The sequence below is a fragment of the Desmodus rotundus genome, chromosome 1, assembly GCF_022682495.2.
Source record: "Desmodus rotundus isolate HL8 chromosome 1, HLdesRot8A.1, whole genome shotgun sequence".
Classification (NCBI taxonomy): Eukaryota; Metazoa; Chordata; class Mammalia; order Chiroptera; family Phyllostomidae; genus Desmodus; species Desmodus rotundus.
Window position 1 is genome coordinate 28653000 of NC_071387.1, and position 20028 is coordinate 28673027.

Genomic DNA, 20028 nt, shown 5'->3' on the forward strand with positions numbered 1-20028 from the left:
CCAGGCAGTCATGACTGAATAAGCCACTCCGTTTTCTTTTTAGCCGAGGCTGCCAGAAAATCAGGGCCTAATTCAGCACTCCGGACAATGACCATCTTATCTCGTTCCTGGAGGGTTATCTCTGCTACTGATCTGTGTCTTTATTTCGCTAACTGTCCGGTGTGTTTGGGCTTTTACTGTGTGCTGCCTCAGGCCCTCTGGGAGAGGGAGCAAGATGTGATTTCCAGATTAAGTTATTAAAATGAGAACGCTAGGTGAGATTTAATTGGAATGATATGCCAGAGAGACAGTTTAAGGATGTCCACAGACAATCGCCTTCTGGCATGGGTCCCGGCTCAGCCCGAGCTGCAGGCGGCACTGCGGACCTGTGCGAGGAGGGACGGAAGGGCTCCACCAGCCGCGGCCGTGTCCCTGGAATCTTAGATGCATGAGTGATTGAGTTTTATTTCACGTTCTTTGTTGGTGTCCCTTGTGCCTTTGGGAGGCACTTGGGCTCCACAGGCCCCTCAGGGCACAAAAGATGCAGCCCCCCCGCCGTGGGCACCGAGGGACAGCCCTGAGGTGGGAAACTGTGGTCTCCACTGTCCGGTGCTCTCCAGGGCACGGGCTGTTTACTAGAAATTCTCCAGTCCGTGGCAAGCGGCGTGTGACCCTGGCACCGTCTGACTGCTGAGTGTCCTGGTAAAGCCATGCCAGTGCCTGAGCAGAGACAGCTTTACGTTTTGACGAATGTCCCACACATCCCTATCAGCAGAGACACAGGCACCCACAGAGACTTCCCCTCTTTTTTTGTGGGGGAACTCCAACCAGTCTCCCTCTTTGTAAATGGTGTGTCAGCCAGGCGCTGCCTCTGCATTTACGGGGCCGCTGCGCTCAGGCTCCCTTCAGGACTCAGTCCAGTGGGCACACACGGAGCAGGCTGCTACCGATGGCACCTTCTCCGTGACCCATGCCTGCAGGCGCTCGGTGTTAGGTTTGAGCTACTGTGCTGAGGTACTGGCCTTGCTTTTCTAAGGCGCAAGCTAGGATTGAGGTTGGATTCAATGTCCCACAGAAATAGAAAAAGTGAGAGGGAACAAGTATTGGTCAGGCGGTGCTAGGTTTTGCTGGGGTAACAACAAAAGAAGAGAAATTCAGTGGATTAAAACAGTAAAGGTTCTTTACTCATCATAAGGCGTGTGTGTGGAGGGTCAACTGTAGCTTGTGCGCACAGCGTGCTAACTCCCAGACATAGCTGGTGGGGCACCTGTGGGACGGTTTCTGTGGCAAAGGGAAAGCAGGCATGGCACAGCGCGCACGGACTTTGAACGTTTCCACTCCAAAGTGTCACATGTCACTTCCACGCACATGTCAGTGGCCAGGACAAGCCAGCTCTCCATGCATGAGTTCAGTGGGGCCGGAAGAGCAGCACGACAGCATGCCCGGAGGGAAGAGGGAAGCAGGTCTTGATGCTCAGCCATAACGGGGACTGTAGCAAGAAGTCGTCTAATGTCCTGTCACCGTCACAAACCCCGCCATGCCCACCAGGAAGTGAGCTTCACGAGAACTCGGGGAGAGGGATGGCTGCCTTTTATTTACTGCTCTATCCCTGGTACCTGGAAAAGTGCCCGGCATGTAGTGCATACTCTGTAACTAATATTAGTTGAACACTTGAATAAATCGAGCCATAGAGCCATCTTATTAGATCAGCGGGGTATTCTCTGAGAAGTTCTGTCCTAGTCCTGCAGACCCTCCCACCGGTCCTGTCCCGATCCACCGCTACCTCTGCCCGGCGGCACTGCGACCCCTAAGGCCCAGAGCACCACTGTCTCTCATCACCCGGCATCCAGAGGGGGCGTTAGGAGCTGCAGCTGCACTTGACACCCAAGGGACGAGAGGTGTGATGAGGACAGACAGCAGCCTTTATTGTCTCAGCCATTGTGCTGTTGCTTATTGTTGCTGCTGTTGCCACCGAACTCTCTCAGCAGGCTCCCTGCTCCCATTCATTGCCCCTCCCAAACCACTCGCACACAGCAGAGGGATCCTTCCCCGTTTTGAGATGTAGTTCACATACCATGAAATTCACAGTTTTAAAGTGTACAATACAGTGGATTTTAGTACATTCGTAAGGTGGGGCAGCTATCTGCACTATGTAATTCCACGACATTTTTATCGCTTGAAAAGAATCCCCGCGTCCCCTTTCCTCCAGCCCTAACAACCACAAATCGACTTTATGTCTCCTTGGATGGGCCTACTCTGGGTATTTCCTATCAAGGAAGTCACACAGTATGCGGGGCTTGTGTGTGTCCGGCTTCCTTCACCTACAGTGTTGTGAAGGTTCCTCCACATTGTAGCATGTGTCAGTACTTCATTCCTTTTCGCGGCTGGATAGGATTCCCTCGCGTGAAGATACCACATTTTGTTTAGCTGTTTGTCACTTGCTGGGCACTTGGGTTATTTTCAATCTTCGAGTTCCACTACTATTAATAACGCTGCTATGAGTATGCATCGTACTTTCGTGTGGATGTGTTTTCCATTCTCTGGAATGTGTGTGTGTGAGTGTGTGTGTGTAGAATTGCTGGGTCACGTGGTAACACTGTTTAGCATTTTTAGGAACTACTAAACAGGGCTCCAGTGGCCGTGCCATTTTGCATTCCCACCAGCAATGTATGAGGGTTCCAGTGACTCTGCATTGTCACCAATCCTTATTGTTACTCTGCCTTTTGATTATAGCCACCCTCTCGGGTGTGAGGCGGTATCTCATCACGCTTTGACGAGAGTGGCTATCAAATGGCTAAGGGCTGGAGCATCTTTGCATGTGCTGATTGGCCGTTGGTTTTATCTCCTTTGGAGAAATGTCTTTTCAAGTCCTTCACCTGTTTTTAATTGAATTGTTTGTCTTTTTGTTGTTGAGTTGTAAGTTATTTACATATTCTGGAGACTAGACCCTTGTCAGATATGTGACGCACAAATATTTTCTCCCACTCTGAGTTGTCTTCTCACTTTCTCGGTGGTATCCGGTCACACACACACACACACACACAAATTTAATTTGATGAACTTCAATGCATCTCTTTTTTTCTGTGGTTGTTTGTGCTTTAGGTGTCATAGCTAAGTAATCATGACCTGGTCCAGGTTACGAAGGTTTATTACACTTGGGTTTTCTTCTGAGTTATATAATAGTACCTTTCATATTTAGGCGTTTGGAAAATGTTATTAATTTTCGTATATATGGTGTAAGGTAGTGGCACTAATTCATTCCTCTGCATGTGGATATCTAGTTGCTAAAGCACCTCTTGTTGAAAAGAATGTTCTTCCCTCACTGAATCCTCTTCTAACACCTACTGAAAATCAACTGAGCTTTGGTGTTTGGTTTGTTTCTGGCCTTCCAATTCTCTCCCATCAGCCCATATGCCTACCCCAAGCCAACGCCACCCTGTCTTGCTGACTGTAGCTTTTGATGAGATCTGGAATTGGGAAGTGTGAGTCCTCCACCTTAGTTCTGATTCAGTATTGTTCTGGCTATTCGGGGTCCCTTGAAATTCCAGGTGACTTACAGGATCAGTGGTTCCCTGGCTGCAAAAAAAGGCCTTGGGGTTTTCGCTGGGGTGGCAGTGACGGTGTAGATCAATTGGGGAGAATTTCTGTGTTAACAGTATTAACGTCCTGACCGGCTTCTAACATTCCATCTCTCCAGCCCCCGTTTCTCCGTCACACCCTTTACTCCTCCTGCTCTCATCCATTGTCTGTCTTTCTCCACCGGAGTGTGAGCGCCATGAACTAGGGGCCTCGTCTTTCTTGCTCGGCGCCTCGGCGCCATAGCCCAGCGTAGCCTGGCAGGCACAAAGTAGGTGCTTGTGTATGTACTTTGAGTGGACGGGTGAGTGGCGAGCAAAGGAATGCGTGCACGTGTGCATAAATGGATGGACGAACAGACTCATGAACGAGCGTCTATGTCATGACTGTCATTAGCACTGACAGCCTTTGACCAGTGATGCAGGTGCCCAACAGCTGGCTTAAATTAGAGGGTGTGTATGTTGAGTCGGAAAAGAAAAGTAATATTTTAAAGACAGGAGGGTTTTAAAATGGTTTTAAAGATAGTTGAGATTTGTGGTTCTCAATCCTGGCTGCATCACCCAGAAGAGATCTTTCGTGAAATACTGGCATGCGGGTCTCTCTCTCTCTCTCTCTCTCTCTCTCTCTCTCTCTCTCTCTCTCTCTCTCTCTCTCTCTCTCTCACACACACACACACACACACACACACACACACACACACATGTTCTGATTTCATTGGTTTGGAAAGAGGCCTGGACGTAGCAATTTCTTATGTTGCCATGGGTTCCAGTGGGAAACCAGGGTTGAAACTTCCTGGACCACAGCTTCACCGATCTCTAGGGAGGGCCCAGGACTGCGCTTTGGATACCAAAGTTAGAAACAGGCCTGGGACAATACATGTAAGGTTACAAGGTCAGAGAAGAAAATCCCGAATCCAAGAAACCTGAAGTCCACGTGGTGCCCTGCCAGCCCTCACCCCAGCCCCCAGCTGGAGAACGTGACGGTGACAAATGACATGAAAACTCAGAGGGAGGTTTCCCCTGGGAAGGTTCGCATGTGCAAACCCCGCAGAGCTGAATGAGCCCCTGCAGTTCAAAGTTTTTCTGAAAATCCTTAAGTCATCCTTTGAATAATTGTTTCCCCGATGGAAAACAGAGAGCAAAGAATAGGAAAGGAGGGAAAGCTATGAGACTTCTATTTCTGCAGCATTCTTCATTGCAGCTGAGAGGCAGGGGGTGAGAAGTGCCAGACCAGAACTTTAGGTGGGCTGGCCTGACTGCCCTGCAGATTCAGGAACCCGCATCAGAGACCACGGAAGGCCGGGGCACCGCTGCGTCCGGCCGCCCCTGCACCCGCAGTGGCTCTGAAATGGAGCCACCGGCCACTTGGTAGGATGCTCATTATTTTCTGCCATTGGAGTTTCTCCCTAAAGTGACAGTGGATTGAACTTCAGTACAGAGTCATTTTGACCTTGACACAGGATGGAATGCTTAACGTGACTCAGAGATGCTCAAGTCAGTTCTGAGGACACTGGGACAAGCTGTGGGCCCCTCCTAGGAGCTCAGGAGCAGCACAGTCATCTCTGGGGCTGCCCACCCCTCAGTGCCCAGCCCACCACTCCCCTGCCCATCTCCAGACTGGGACCCCAACCCCAGGTCTACCCTGCGTGGGCACAGGCACTCAACAGTTGGCAAACACATACTGTAATAATGAGAGTGCTTCCCATTCCTACAGCAGGCACAGTTTACAAAGCACCTTGACCTCCCCACCTTAGAGAGGAGGAAACTAAGGCTGGAGAGGTAAACCGACAGGCCTGAGACAACCTTGCTCCACATGGGAACTGTCCCCAGCCAGGCCACGTGGTATTAGGTGACTGGGAAACAATTCAGCTGGGATCAGTCTACTGGCCTCTTCATCCTTCCTGCTTTTTTCCACATCAATTCTGTGTTTCACTTGGTTTTGTCTTAAAGAAACATTCTCTTCATTGATGCTTTCAAAATTATTAGCTTCCATTAAGTGTACTGTTCCCTTATAAATGTTTAAACCCCTTTCATATCTGTGAGTACCTGGCTGGCGTTGCATAAGAGTGAAGCACTTAAGAGCAGATATTCAAACCCAGCCAATTATATCTGGGAGCGCTGTGCCCCAGTCCAGCCCCACCCTCAGCAGCAGGTCTGCTCCGCCCTCACCCAGGCTTCCAGCGAAGCCGTGTGGTCTCGGTAATGACAGTAGCGAAAATAATAATAGCAGCAGCGTTTGCCGAGTGCATACTCTGTGCTAGACATGGTTCCGAGCGCCTTCCCTTGCCAACTCACTGAATCCTCCCCACAACCCCGTGCAGTAGTTACCATTATTATCCTCAGTCTAAAAATGAGGAAACCGAGGCCCAGAGGGCTAAATAACATGCCCCTAGTCACCCACAGGTAATACTTAGCCCACAGTGGTCAAGCAGATGGACTCTGGAGTTAGGCTTAACCTCAGAAGCCAGCTCAGCCACTGACTGTGTGAAGTTAGGTGAGCGTAGCAGGTTGAACTGTGAGCTGCTGAAGGATTTGTACATATCCTTACCCCAGAACCCGGGACTGTGGTCTTATCTAGACAAGAGGTCTTTGCAAATATAATTAAAGAGCTTAAGATAAAATCATCTGAATTACCTCAACTGGCCCTAAATCTAAGGACAGGATTCCTTATAAGACAGAGGAGAAGGCCATGTGAAGATGGAAGCAGAGGCTGTAGTGATGCGGCCACAAGCCAAGGCAAGCCTGCAGCCCTGAGAAGCTGGCGGAGGCACAGGATTCTCCCCTAGAGCCTTCAGAGGGACACGGCCCTGGGCCACCTTGATTCAGACTGCTGGCTCCCAGAACTGTACGTGAATAAACTTCCGTTGTTTGGGACTCTAGGAAGGATTAGAAAGGACAGTGCCTGTAAACGGCCCACCCTGTGCCCAGCGTGTCCAGAGTGTGCAGTGAATGTTAGCTATTGTATGAAGCATCATTTACTATCTGGACCTTGGCCCCCACCTCTGAGCCCTCTCAGAGCTGGTCCCCCATCTTGCTGTTTTCCTGTATCTGACTCCATGTCCCAGGGCCCCCTGAGACCACCTCTGGCTCAGGAATCTCAGAGGAATCGAATCTGACTCCCAGGCACAAGCTGCAGGCCCCACTCCTATGAGCCATTATTGCCATAGCGAGGCAATGAACATCCACACCTAGCATTTTAATTTTTCACCCAACAAGTCACTTTCTTACATGAGTCAAACACAGAAGGCTCGGAGAATTAAATCAAGAAGGGTAACTCCATGCTGGAGTGAGTTCTGCTAACGGGTATGGAGGTTTTCCTGGGGCCGCTCATCTCTTTCTCTCTTATCTGCGTCTTACAGCAGACAGGAAGCCGGCTGAGGAGAGATTGGGTGTTCATACCGATTATTAAAAATATATGGCAGGTGTTTGGAAATGTATTCCCATGCCAAGAAATGGAATGCATTCACCAACCAGTCTCCTGCACTGTGAGATTTGGAAGAATGATGGAGTAGCCATAAACACTACAATCTAAGGTTTTGATCCATACTCTGCCACCTCCTAGCTGTGTGACCTTGGATGAGTGACTCACCCTCCCTGAGCCCCAGCGCCCATAAGGAAAAATCCATTTCTCCCTCACAGGCTTACTAGGAGCACTGACTGGGAGGAAATGTTCAAATGCTTTGCATTAAGCCTGACACACAGGAGTTCAATCATTGGGGCTTCCATTCCCAGGCTCAGAACTTCCTCACTCCATATGGAAATTAACATAACTACCTTGCCAGCCTCCCAGGGAGGTCTTGGGGAGCAATGCCGTGGGGGGGGGGTAGATTTACACCTCCCAGTGCACTTCCACCAACTCCACTTATTTAACCCTCACAATCGCCCTGAGCAGAGAGAGTTCTGTTCCCATTTTGCAGGTAAGCACCTGGAGGTGCATGGAGCCAAGTGATGGGCTTTTGACCACACAGGTAGCACGTGGGGCTCAGAGGCTCTGAGCCAGGCTGGCTGCTCCCCAAAGCCATGCTCCTTCCATGTTACATGCTGACTCTCAAATGAAATAATAGGTGGGAAATTGCTTCATAAAGAGCGGAGCTCTACCCCAGCGTGAGGCCTGTTACTATATTATCTCAAGCACCTGTCTGTGATCTGACATCCTGTTTTCTGTCTGTGTTTATCGTCCTTACTTTCCCCCTCTAGCATAAGCCAGTTGGATCAGCCTCATGTGGCTCATTCCAAGGCAGTCTCTGAACTTAAGCATGTGTGGTTGAACCCCATCCATGCAGGCAGATTCCTCCTCCCCCTCCCCCATGCCTTCTGATGATGCCACCCCTCCTGCTCTACCCACGTGCCTTCACTCCCACATCCCGGAGGCTCTTGGCACAGCCTGCGCTCTGATAGGAAGAAGCCCTTCTGAAGCTCAGCTGTACCGTGAGACCACTAGAGACACGTGCCATTTCGTTCATTCACCAAACCGCCATTTGCTGGGCACCCCCTGTGGGCCAGATGCTGGGCCACAGCATTTGGGAAGACACAACCCTTGTTCTCGGGACTCTCCCAGTCCAGGGGGACAGATGGATTAGTTGACGATGTCAGTGCAGGTGGTAAATGCTGGAAGAGTTCAGCTCTCACCCTAAGGGATCACAGAGCAGGTGGCTACTCCTTCTTCTTCCTTGAGAAATGTTTCACAAACGGGGAAGGGACTTCTCCCCGCAAGTCTTGAAAAAACCAGGAGGATTCAGGTAGTTAAAGAAAACAGGAGCTGTGCAAACACTCTGGAAGTTCCTCAAAAAGTTAAGCAGAGTGACTATATGACCTATAATTCCACTCCTAAGTATACACTCAAGAGAAGTGAAATGTGTACAAATGCTCATAGCAGCATTATTCACAATAGCCAAAAAAGTGAAAACAACCCAAACATGTAGCAGCTGATGAATGGATAAGGAAAACGTGGTCTATCCGGACAGCAGAATATGGGTTAGCCGTAAAGAAGGATGACATCCCAATATGTGCCGCTGTAGGGATGAAACTTAAAAGCAGTATGTTCGGTGACAGAAGCCAGACCCTGAAAGGCCACGTACCATACGCTTCCATCTGAAGGGAATACCCAGAGGAGGCAAGCCCATGGAGACGGAAAGTAGCTTAGGGCCTGGGGAAGGGGAATGGGAGTGACTGCCAGGAAGGATGGGATGTCTTTCTGGAGTGGTGAAAATAATGTGGAATTAGATAGTGGTGATGGTTGACCAACACTGGAAATACACTAAAAACCATTGACTCTGTGCTTTAAAGCACTGTCTTTTGCCGGGTATGATGCATACGTTTTTGCCCAAATTTTTGAGGGAAAGATAAGGATGCACATTATACACGGGAAGCACTAATTTCATATCTATATAAATTATTCTTGTGTTTTGTAATTACTTGTTACGTAAAATTTCTTGTACTGTAATATGTTCAAAAATAAGTGCTAAACTTTCTTTATAATATAAAAAAATCAAGGCTCTAAATATATATAAATAAATAATTGGATTAAAAAATTAAAATAAAAGATTTTTTTCCTGAAAGCTTGGGCCAAACACGTGGCTGTGCATTACACGTGGGAGCATGTCATACAGGGCAAAATGCGGCAGTTAAAATGGTGAATTTTGTTTTGTGAAGTTTATCTCAATTTTAAAAAACAACAAGGGCAGGCAAGGGCACCTGAGGGCATTGCAGGTGAACGGCTTTCCAAAGCCAGGGCAGAAGGCAGGGCAAATGCTCTTGGCAACAGCGCATGTGCAATGCAACTGGCTCACAACATGTTGTATTTTTCTACTGTTGCTTTACAGCTTTGGAAGGCTACACGACTGTCAGCTCTCATCCCAACAGTATTCATTAAGATGTTTTTTGGCTGCAAGTAACTCAAACTGGAGTACACAGTAGAGGGAATGCACAGGCATTCTGAAAAGGTCCAGATGTAATCTGGATTTCAGGCACAGTTTGATCAGGGATTAGTTCCACTTCTCTGTAAGTCTTTTGTCTCTGCCTTCCTCCATATATGACATATGTCATCATACTAGCTTCTCACATGTTATGGAGTTATAAAAAGAAAGATGCATTTCATCTAGAAAGACCTTAGAATGTTCCTTGGACAACACAGAGGTCTAACTGAGCTTAAATGATAGACACAACCTCAAGAAGATATCAGAGGCAGTGGCTTTCCAGGTAGAGGAAAACTCTTGAGCAGGAAAGTGCAGGGTATGTCTGGGAAAAAAAAGTTCAGGAATTTATTGAATCTGGCCGCTCATGGGTAGAAAGTAGGTACAGGGCTGGAGGGAGCTGGGACCTTAACCTGGAGGCAGTTGGGGGCTGTTAAAGGAATTTCAGCAGCTGAACAACAGGAGGATCTCTTCTTCAAAGTTACCTGTATATCAGATAATATTGCGGCATTGTTGTTACTTTTCTCGGTAATATTGTGGTTATGCTGAAGTATCATGGAATCTGAGATTTACTTTCACATGGTTTGGGGTCGGGGGAGTGTGTGTGTGTGTGTGTGCATTTTAGAGAGAGAGAGGAGAGAGAGAAGATATGGCAAAATGTTAGCAATTGTTGGCTCCTGGAGGAAAGTGCCCAAGTATTCACTGTGCTATTCAGCTGTGCTGTTTCTTTGGGGAAGAAAAAGGTTTTCATAAAAATTTGAGAAAGGAGAAAAGTTGGGGTGGGGAGACAGACCTCTGTGGAGGAGGGACAAGCTGGGGAAATGGTGCAAGGCAGTCCAGAGAGCGTGACCCCCAAGGGGCAGTGAGACAGGCAGAGGCCTAAGCCCCGGGGCTCAGGGCTAGTGGACGTGTTGGTGAGAGAGGCTTCACAGCCCCATGACTGTGGCTCCCACTGTGAGGGCCCAGGAGGACCCTGGTGCCGGGAATGGAACTGGGTGACAGCCAAGGAGGAGGGGGAAGAGAAGGAGCCTCCAAGAAGGGTCCGATGATCGCTTTTCCATTTCTGCTGTCTCAGTGATCGCTTGTGTGTGGGACTGGGGTTAACTCAGAGTTTCAGAGCCTGAAATGGCTTAAGAAATGACCTAAGCAGACCCCTCATTCCTCTGATGGGGAAACTGAGGCACAGACTCATCTGAAACCCCAGAGCCCGAGATGGATGATGAACTACCTTTAGGCAGCTTCCTTAGATGCCTGTTCCACCTTCCTGCCCTTTCCCAAAATGCCCGGGAACCAGCCCCAGAGAAACAGCATGAGGGGACGCAAGTTTGCTCTGCCTTTCTTAATGAAGATTTGGAGGTGCTTTCTGCACTTACCTGTTGTCAGGGAGCTTTTTCTTTTTCTTTTTCTTTTTTTTAAGATTTTATTTATTTTTAGAGAGAGGGGAAGGGAGGGAGAAAGAGAGGGAGAGAAACATCAACGTGTGGTTGCCTCTCATGTAGCCCCTACTGGGGATGTAGCCTGCAACCCAGGCATGTGCCCTGACTCGAACCTGTGACCCTCTGGTTGACAGGCCAGCACTCAATCCACGGAGCCACACCATCCAGGGCAGGGAGCTTTTTCTTAGGTGGTTGCCATGGGGGAATAATAGGAGTACCAGCTGACCCTGCCGTCCAAGCCGCTCACTCGGGCCAGGCACTAGTGTAGGCTTTCCACAGTCTATCTGTGTAAAGAGGACTACTCAGTCCTCAAAACTATGAAGAGGGACCATGTTTAGGCCCATGTCACAGATGGCAGCAAGGAGGCTAAATGGTTACTGTAGGCCCCATCATTTGTAAGTGGCAGAGTTGGGACTAGAGCTCAGGCAGTCTGACCCCAAGGCCAGCACCTTTAACCACCTTGCCATCGACCACACCACCTAGTACATAGGTCTCCCATCCTCGCCTAAGCACCTCCCCACATCCTCAGTGACTGGCTGGCTGATTAACTGCCTGAGCTGTTTATTTTGCCAGAGGGGGGTTAGCCGCGAATTCTGGCCCCGGCCTCGTCAGTATTTGTGCAGTAAGTCAAGACCTATTTATTCCTCATAGAGTAGTGTGGGGGTCTGTGATAAACAAGAAATGCAAAACTTCATTTCCCTTCCCTGCTACACTGTTCATTTTTTTTAAAAAAAAATAACCCTGTCTTATCAGCCTCCTGCCAGCTTTTGCATTTCCTATGCATGTTAATTACTTTATTAATTACGTGGATATCTCTGGTTCTGCCCAGCATATCTCGGTGCTCTTTGTTTCCAGCGTGCGCCCATTCTGCCTTGTTCGTTGGCACATGCATGCCCAGTTTCCGTTTCTAAAAGGGATTCTTTGAGCCTCGGTAAACACATGGCTTTCAATTAGCCGTGTGGTTGTCATTCCCATCTCCATCTAGGCCACGCCGCCAAGGGGGTGTTCGCTAACATTCTCCCGAATAGAGGCACTTTGTGTTAAGTTTCTGACATTGTTCCTCTCTTGTTTTCTCTCTGGGTTACAGCTCAGAGAGCCCCACAACCTGGGACTGAGGGGTAAATGAGCAGGAAGGTGTGGGAGGCAGGATGGGGAGTTGAACCCTGAGGCAAACGGAGATGGGGCTTCGTGAGACGAGACTGGAGGGTGACCTGGGACCAAATCCTGGGAGCACTTGAATGTTAAGCTGAGAATTTCAGACTCTACCCTAAAAACCAACACCCCCCAAGGTACAGATACATGGCATGCACTATTAATCCCACTCACTGTCCCAAAATAAAAGGGAATGGGGGGATTTCATGGTCCCAAAATTTTAAAAACCCCAGAAACTACACATCTGCTTCTTGGGCTTTAACACAGGAAAGGCTCTGAAGAGTCCTGCGCTTTGCTGTTTTAACTAAAGATTTCAGTTAGCATTTCCACAACGTCTTTGGCCACAGAACCCTTTCTCACGGTGCGTGTTGGCACGACATGTCTAACATGGAATCTAGTTTAGGAAGCACTGCTGGAGGGGATGAGGAGCCTTGGGGGGTTTTGCAGGAGGGACTTGCCTCAACTGTGTTTAGAAATGCTCTGGCAGGCAATCCAGGGCTGGGCGGGGGGATCGTGGCAATGAGGCAGGCCCCAAACAGTTCAAGCAAAAGGAAATAAGGATCTAAACCAAGGTTTCAAATGTTTCAATGTTTTCTTTCCATTTTCTTTCAAACTGCATTGTTGTCTTAAAATTGGAAAATCAGTGTTGCTATAATAAATCAGAGCACAAGGATTTTACTCAGGCGTAAAATCTGAATGAGAAAAGCAATCTGTGCATTCTTCCGTCTTCAAAGGAAGTGTTTAGCCCAACAGGGTGTTGGAACACAATGGCCATCTGTTTCTGCAAATCACTAGAGTTCATCGAGGCTTTCCAACCAGACAGACCCAGAGTCGGGGCCCAGGGCCACACCTTAGTGGCTCTGTGACCCTGGGCAAGCGGCTGCACTTCTCTGTGTCTTCATTGTCCTGTGCAGTAAAGAGAAAGAATAATCCCTCTCTCACAGCTTCAAGGACTGCCAGAGGGGGCATGTGCAAAGGCCTTAGCACAGTGCCCGACAGGTAATAACATAAACACAAATGGAATTGCCCTTTCTGTTAGTCAGGATAAGCTGGGCCAAGCTGCAGTAACAAAGAACCCCTAACTCTCAGCAGCAAACTGCATCAAAGATCTATTTCTCTCTTGTGCAAAGTCCACTTGTAAACCCAGGTGGTCTCCAGGGGAACCATCTTCCATGAGGCAGCTCAGTGATCTGGGATCAAACATGAGACAGCAACAGATCTTGTGACAATTCTTCTAGGCTTCAGCCCACAAAGGTCAGGTGTCACTTCCTCCCATAGCCCATTGGCCAGAATTAGTTATGTGGCCCCCAGCACACTGTAAAGGGGCTGAGAAGTGTGGGGAGTGGATGAGATGTCAGGGGAGCGCCACCCTCTGCCAGCCGCTCCTTTACTTCCTTTGATCTGTCACTGAACCTCTCTGAGGCTCAGTTTCCTCATCACTAAAGTAGGGCTGATACTTCCTGTCCACCTTGCGTGGGATTATTAGGGAGCACATGTGATCACATATGTGGAAAATGTTAACGTTGGAGGTGATCATGTGCTCACTTTCAGCTGGGCCAAAACCACGTCACTTCTTTGGTTCACAGGAAAACATGTAACTCCAATTCTCCTTAAATCTCCATTCCTGTTCTTATTCCCCACCCTGTCTTGTCTCTGGATTGCCCACACCCCCCATCTAATATGGGCCTTTTAAGTCTTTTTGGTGAAACCACGAAGGCCTCCCATCAGTAGTCTTTGGGGGCCTATTTCTGGAATTGCACACTTGGTGGCATACCCTGCATGGAAAAGGAGACCCTGAAGTGCTGTGAGGGATGACAGGGCACCGCTGCCTTTCTCTCAGGGGCCCCGCCTCACAGGGTGTGTGGTGTGGGTGTCCCCCAAGCACCAAGATTCCCTTAAACGTGGGCAGCGACGATGCGCATGGCCAAGCTCCATGGTGTGGTTTGACTGCCAAATAACCAAGGTCAGGGTCAGCCCCAGCTGCATAGAGCTCTAGGCATGGGGAGGGGACACTGCTCTGGCCTCCTTAGACCCCCTTGGAGACTTGTATTTTCACATGGGCCCAGACCCTGTAGAAATAGTGACAAGAGGAAGTGTGGCCAGGATGGGGAAAGAATAAGAAACTGTGCTGTGTAGGAAGGATTGATGTGAGCCCAGCAAAGAGAAGGATCAGAGGGACACAATCACTGTCTCTAAGCTTCAGAGGGACTGTGCTGGGGTCCAGGGAGGAGCCGCACGCAGCCTGTAGGACCCCAGAAGGCAGAGCTGAGACCCGCGGGGGAAGTTCTGGTGGACAGGTTTCAGTTTAGGATGAAGAAGAATGTTCACATTTTAGTCTGACCTATCCCAAAATGAAATGGGCTTCCTTGTAGGTAGTGAGAGTCTCATCACCAGAGGTATGCAAGGAAAGGTTGGACAAGTGTTTGGCAGGGATTGCTCACTAAGGAAGCGAAGTGAAAGAAGATGCTTGAGTGAATCTCTTCAAGCCCAAAAGTTCTCTGATTGCACAAAATAGAATAGTTGAATACTATGACCTGCAGAGATATTCTCTATATATTTATATAAATGTTTATATACTGTTAGTGGGTGTGTGTGAGAGGAGGTAAGAACAGCTCTGAAGTGATGATGGGTTGGAGCGTCCCATTCATGCTGGAAACTCCGCCATTGGTGCGGAGGAGAAGGCCCTGGCGGGGCACAAGGAAACTGACCAGGAAAACTGAGCCCCACCGCAGAGTGAAGGGGGCACACAGGCTCTCCCGGGGCCTGTGGCTTCCCAGGGACTACTCCCATGCACAGCCAGCGGTGGCAACAGCACCAACTGCAACATCCTATTTTGGAACAGGTTTTGCAACACTGCACTTTTGGGGCTCCCAGCCCACTTGCCTCTCTGAATGACAACAGGCAAATGAAATGGACGCATTGTTCTTGCACGCATTACCGTGGGCGGGCGTGTGTCTGGGCTGTGTTGTCTTTTGTCTTCAGGGCTCTTGCTCAATGCTCAGAACAACCCTCAAAGCAGGTGACTCCAGCATTTCTCAGAGGAAAACCTGGAGCTCAGAGGGAGCGGGTGATGGGCCCAGGTCAGAGCCCTGGGCCAGCGGCAAGGCCAGCGGCTGTCCATTACACCAGGGTGCCGGGGCATCACCCTGCTGCCTTTGTCCAAGAGCAAACTAAAATCTGAGCTGCAGCAGGGAACACGACAGGAACACCTGAGGCTCGTCCAGGCAGCCAGCTCCCTTTGTCCTTGCTGAGCTGTGACTCCCAGAATTACCCAGAGTTCCAGGGAGGAGTTCGAACGACAGAAAGGGTCCTAGGCTAGGGGGTCAGGACCTCAGGCTCAAGTGCCAGGTCCTCAGGTTTCTTGCTGTGTGACCTTGAGTGAATTATAGCCTCTTCCTGGGCCCAGTGTTCTCTATGCAAAATGGAAGTGAGCCCGACGGCCCTACTCAACTCCTAGGGCTGTTAGGCAGAGCTAACAGTGTTGAAAACCGTAAAATTGAATACACGTGCACAGTAGCGGTGGACTCTAGTAGCTCTGCGCGGGGTCCCCCGTGCTCCAGCTTCCTGATATAGGGCGGCTTCGCACCCTAGTTCTGTCACCTCCCATTTCACACCAAGCTGGACTTGAGCTTGACAGCAGGGAGTCGCCCTGAGCCACCAGCCAAGCCAGGCACTGAGTTAGCTACAGACCCTGTGAGAAGATGGCAAGAGACACACCATGGGCATGGCCAGCCAGGGCCGAGAAGGGCCAGCTTAGCTGCCCTGCGGTCTGGGCTGGGAGGTCCTCAGGCTGGTCCTCAGGCTGGTCCTCAGGCTGGGCCGTTCTGGATTTGTGGTGTGAAGCCAAGGTTCAGGAGTCTGGCAGACCTGGGTTCAAGTCCCATGGCTGTACTGGAGCCCACTCCTGTGGCAATTGTCTGGATGAAATGGGACAGTGTGTGTGACATGCTTAGCCCGGAATCTGGCACGCAGCACTCAGTAAGGGGGCGGGGAGAAGGAGAGGAAGAGCAAAAAAGTCGAACACAGAGATATCCAACAGGAGGGCAATGGTCCTCCCTAAAAAGAGAGGCAGGAGGCCCTGGGGCCTCAGAGGGGCAGGGCGAGAGGACCTGGGAAAATTTCAGAGATGGAGGAGGGGGTAGGTGTAAGAAAGGGTGTCCCAGGACCAGGGCACAGTGCAGTAAGGGACCCGGAGGGGAGGGTGGGGGCCTGGCCACAGATGAGGTCCGGGAAGGAGTCGAGGGAGGTAGTAGTATGTGGGGTCCCATTATGGAAGGACCAAGTGACTATTCCCTTTTTTGGCTCTTGTTTTTGTTCATTCTCAAGGTTTAATTAACAACATCTCAGACTCTTACTGTGTCGTATCGGCAAGTTGCCCTTCTCTTCATCCCCTTGTGTCTCTCTCTGCTCTCCGTTCATCGTCCTGTTGATCCCCTGCCCGCCTGGGACAGGGCCCCCAGAGCCTTCCCGGAGGCCTGGCCGTGGGACCCTCCCGCCTCTGCCTGCTGACCAGGCACCAAGCTGTGAAGGGTCAGGCCGGTCCAGGGCTGCAGGAAGAAAGCGTTGTTCCACTCTCAGGGTGGAGGTGGTTTAGTCCCAGTCGCTCCCACGTGCGCCCTGGGAAACACAGTCCTGCAGGCTTCTGCCCGGCCAGGCAGGGCGTGAGGGATCCAGGCACCCTGGTCCTGCTGAGGGTAGGCGAAAACCAGACTTCAGGAGCTGAGCCTGGGACACACGGGCTTCCGTCTGGGGTTACACCATGGAATCACCGGATGTTGGCACTTGATGGGCCTCTGAGGGGAAAGGACTTGCTTGCCCAAGGTTGGCTACCAAACCATTCCACTCAATAATGCTGCTTCTACAAAAATCAGGTGACCAAGGGAATAGTGAACCCATATTTCGGCATGTCCCAATGTCATGTGGGGCCTCATGGGTCTTGAGACCCAGGAATAATTGCCTCAAACCCCCAAGGTGGGGAGTCCCAGAATGCCCTGGGTCCGCTAGAGATATTGGCCCCTTCCCAGCCTCTCCTACAGGCGCGGCCCAGTTCCTGGCTCTCAGATGCCGTCTCTCTCCCGCCCCACGTCACACAGGGCAAGTCCGAGGCCCTGTGCCAGCTTTACCGGCATGCCCCTCTTGCTCATCAAGCATTTCCTGAATTTTAGCAGAACTTCCAGAAGGTGCAGAAGTCTGAGGGGAAGGAACACGTGGCTCAACCAGCTTCCCTCCTTCTCCCCACCTCTCTCTTCTCTCTCCTCCCTTTCCTGGCTTCCGCAGTGGTTTGGTCCCCCCACCCCCCAACGCTTGGCACCCGCCCGTGGCACTCCCCTTCCAGAGCCGTCCCACCAGAGTCTGGCTGTCCCTGAAGCAAATTCTCCCCCAGTGGCATTCTCTCCAGCACTGAGTGCACCTGGGCGCCTTCCTCACATGGCGGATCACAGTCCCCCTCAGCCTCTCCCCAGTCCTTTCACCAACTTGAGAAAGGACAGCTACCACACTTACTCAGAAAGGTCCTTAAAATTAAAAGCTCTCCCACATACCCCCTTGACTCTGACACAGGACCGGACAGGCTGGACAGGCAGCCCAGCCATGGGAAAGAGGCGGACATGCCCAGCTCATGAGACAGGCCCTATTCTCCTCAGTGTCTCATTTCCAAAAGAAGCCAGAAATCTGGGTGTTCAGGTGAAATCACCTGAGTTTGAAGCGCTAAGATGCCCGGGAAGCGGTGGCTCTGTTGCCCCATTCACAGCACCCCACCCCCACCGTGACCCAGCACCTCCTGGCTTTGCATTCATGGGCAATCCCTATGAACTCCCAATGCTCTGGGCTTGTCCCAGAGGCCCCTGACACAGGCCCAAGGAGAACAGGAGCGACAGAGCCCGGCCACAGGAAAGGGAATGACAAAAGAAGTTGAGACGCACCCCCCACCTGCTTTGCAGGAAAGAGGTCTGTCTGGCTTGGCTTTGCCTCTGATTCGCTGTGTCATCTTAAGCAAGTCCCTTGTCCTCTCTGAGCCTGTTTCCCCACCGGTAACGTGGGTATAACATTCCTGGCTCCTTCATCAGTCTGCCCTGAGGTAAAAATCAAAGAGCAATCCCAGTGTGTAGATTTATGAGCTGCGAAGGGCTACGGGTGTTAGGGCCTATTGCTGCACTGGTCAGCCCTCAACCTCCCCAAGAGGATCTCCACCCCAGCTCTGACCCTTATACAACCACAGAAATTCCTGCTAAATTCCAAGGTCAAATTCAGGATGGCTCTATGAACAGGACCAGGCAGGGGTCTGCTGGCCCACTGGCACCCTAATGCAGAGCACGGGTTCCTTGCCCTTCTCATCCAGGGCCTGGCCACCTCTCCCACCTCATCTCCCCTCCACAAAACTTCAGGCGAGCAGCGTTGGCCCCCACACCTGCTGCTCTGGAAGCTGCCCTCCATGCACCTGGGCAAGGGTGCACAGCACCAGCAGACTGGATAAGTCCAAAAGCCAGAGGGTGGCCGCATCCAGCTCTGGAGAGCTGATGCCACAGTACGCAGTGCCCGAAAACTGTTAAGTCCTGATGAACATTGGCTGGTGAGCAGGCTACGAGGCTGGCCCCTCCTGTGCCATCCCACAGCATGGTCCAATGCACAGGGCATGTGACTGGGTCCGGATACCTGCATCTGGGGCTCCACTCAGTCACCCTCTTGCTGGAGTCCTTTTCTGGGCCTGTTTCTCCACCTATAAAAGTGGGACATGGACTAGTGCATGATCCGTAGTGTTTGGAAATGGGGAGTCACAGGGACCAGAGGACTTTTCAGGCTTTGAGTGCCCAAGTGCCAGGGGTTCTGAGTGCCCTGCACTGAATAGGAGAGTTCCTCACCGCAAAGAACCGTGCCCCTGCCCCGCCCCACCCCCCACCGCAAAGAAAGCAGTGCCCGAAGTGCCCCTGTTGAGAAACCCTGGTTAGTGATCTCACAGGTCCTTTCCAGATCTGGGATTCTGAAAACATTCACTCTAACTCGTAATCAAACATTCAAAAAAAAATTCTTACCCTGAAATGACAGCTTCTAGCTTTGCTGCCTCAGAGACGTGGGGCTGCTGCTGTTGAGATAAGCAGCCCGGCCCCAGAGGGACCCAGAAGGTGCCTGGCGGCTCCAGCGCTCTGTGACTCTCTGCAGTTGGAGATAATGATGTCGGGTTACACACGAGGAGCAGGCGTCCCACTCTTTGAAGCCCGGTAAACACAACGGTTACCGCCTTTGATCGTCCTGCCAGTGCTGGGAGGTTGCAGATGAGGAAATCGTGGTTCAGAACGGCTTAGAGATGTGTTCAAAGTCATACAGCTGGCAAGTGACGGACTCGGGATCTGAACCCAGTGCCCTTTCCCCTCCCTGCCCAGGCATCCTTGATGGGAACCCCCTACCTCCCCCACCCCGCTCTGCCCAAAGAGGCTGTGTCCACTCACCTGCCTTCCCAGGAAAAGAGAAGCACCTCAAGACTCTGAAATGCAGCCCAAAGGTTAGACGCCCTCCCCTCCCCTATTGATACATATCCTCACCTATCATATATTTTACCATATATTTCAAACATCAAATTTGAAATTAAAATGAAAAAGCAGGAATGGCCCAGGGAGCAAGCTCTGAGAGCCAGCTTCTGGGACCTGGTCAGGAGGTGGAAGGAACCCCCTCTTCAAAGAAGCACTGGCCGGGTGGGGCTCAAGAGCCTGCGCCCCCCGAGCAGTGACAGCAGGGAAGGCGAAGAGCCCCACGGTCATGGGGAGGGCTCACGGCGCCCTCCGTGCCCTACTCCCGGACACGTCAGCCCCCTCCTCGCCCTGACTGCCCCGGCCCGCCCCGCATGGCACACGCACAAGCACCGCACTGCGGAGTCCGGTCCAGGGCCAGAATGCTCAGGCAGTGTGGAGTCTGACCTTGGGCTAAGCTGTCACCCTGTGTCAGGGTGTGTGAGTGACAAAGGCATCTTCCCTCTTCACCAAA

The 20028-nt window shown here is 51.0% G+C and overlaps 1 protein-coding gene and 1 long non-coding RNA gene across 3 annotated transcripts in view; one reads left to right on the forward strand and one right to left on the reverse strand.

The window, feature by feature from the left end:
- Positions 1-20028, forward strand: part of GABBR2 (gamma-aminobutyric acid type B receptor subunit 2) — a 330217-nt gene that overhangs the window by 284658 nt on the left and 25531 nt on the right. The window lies entirely within an intron of this gene.
- LOC123479717 (uncharacterized) lies at positions 16497-19201 on the reverse strand. 2 transcript variants are annotated; one of them, XR_006655429.3, is made up of 3 exons: positions 19083-19201; positions 18706-18769; positions 16497-16742 (listed from the first exon to the last, which is right to left on the reverse strand). It is a non-coding gene; the product is annotated as an uncharacterized lncRNA (long non-coding RNA). The 2 variants fall into 2 exon arrangements; XR_006655430.3 differs by having other exon boundaries at positions 16497-16847.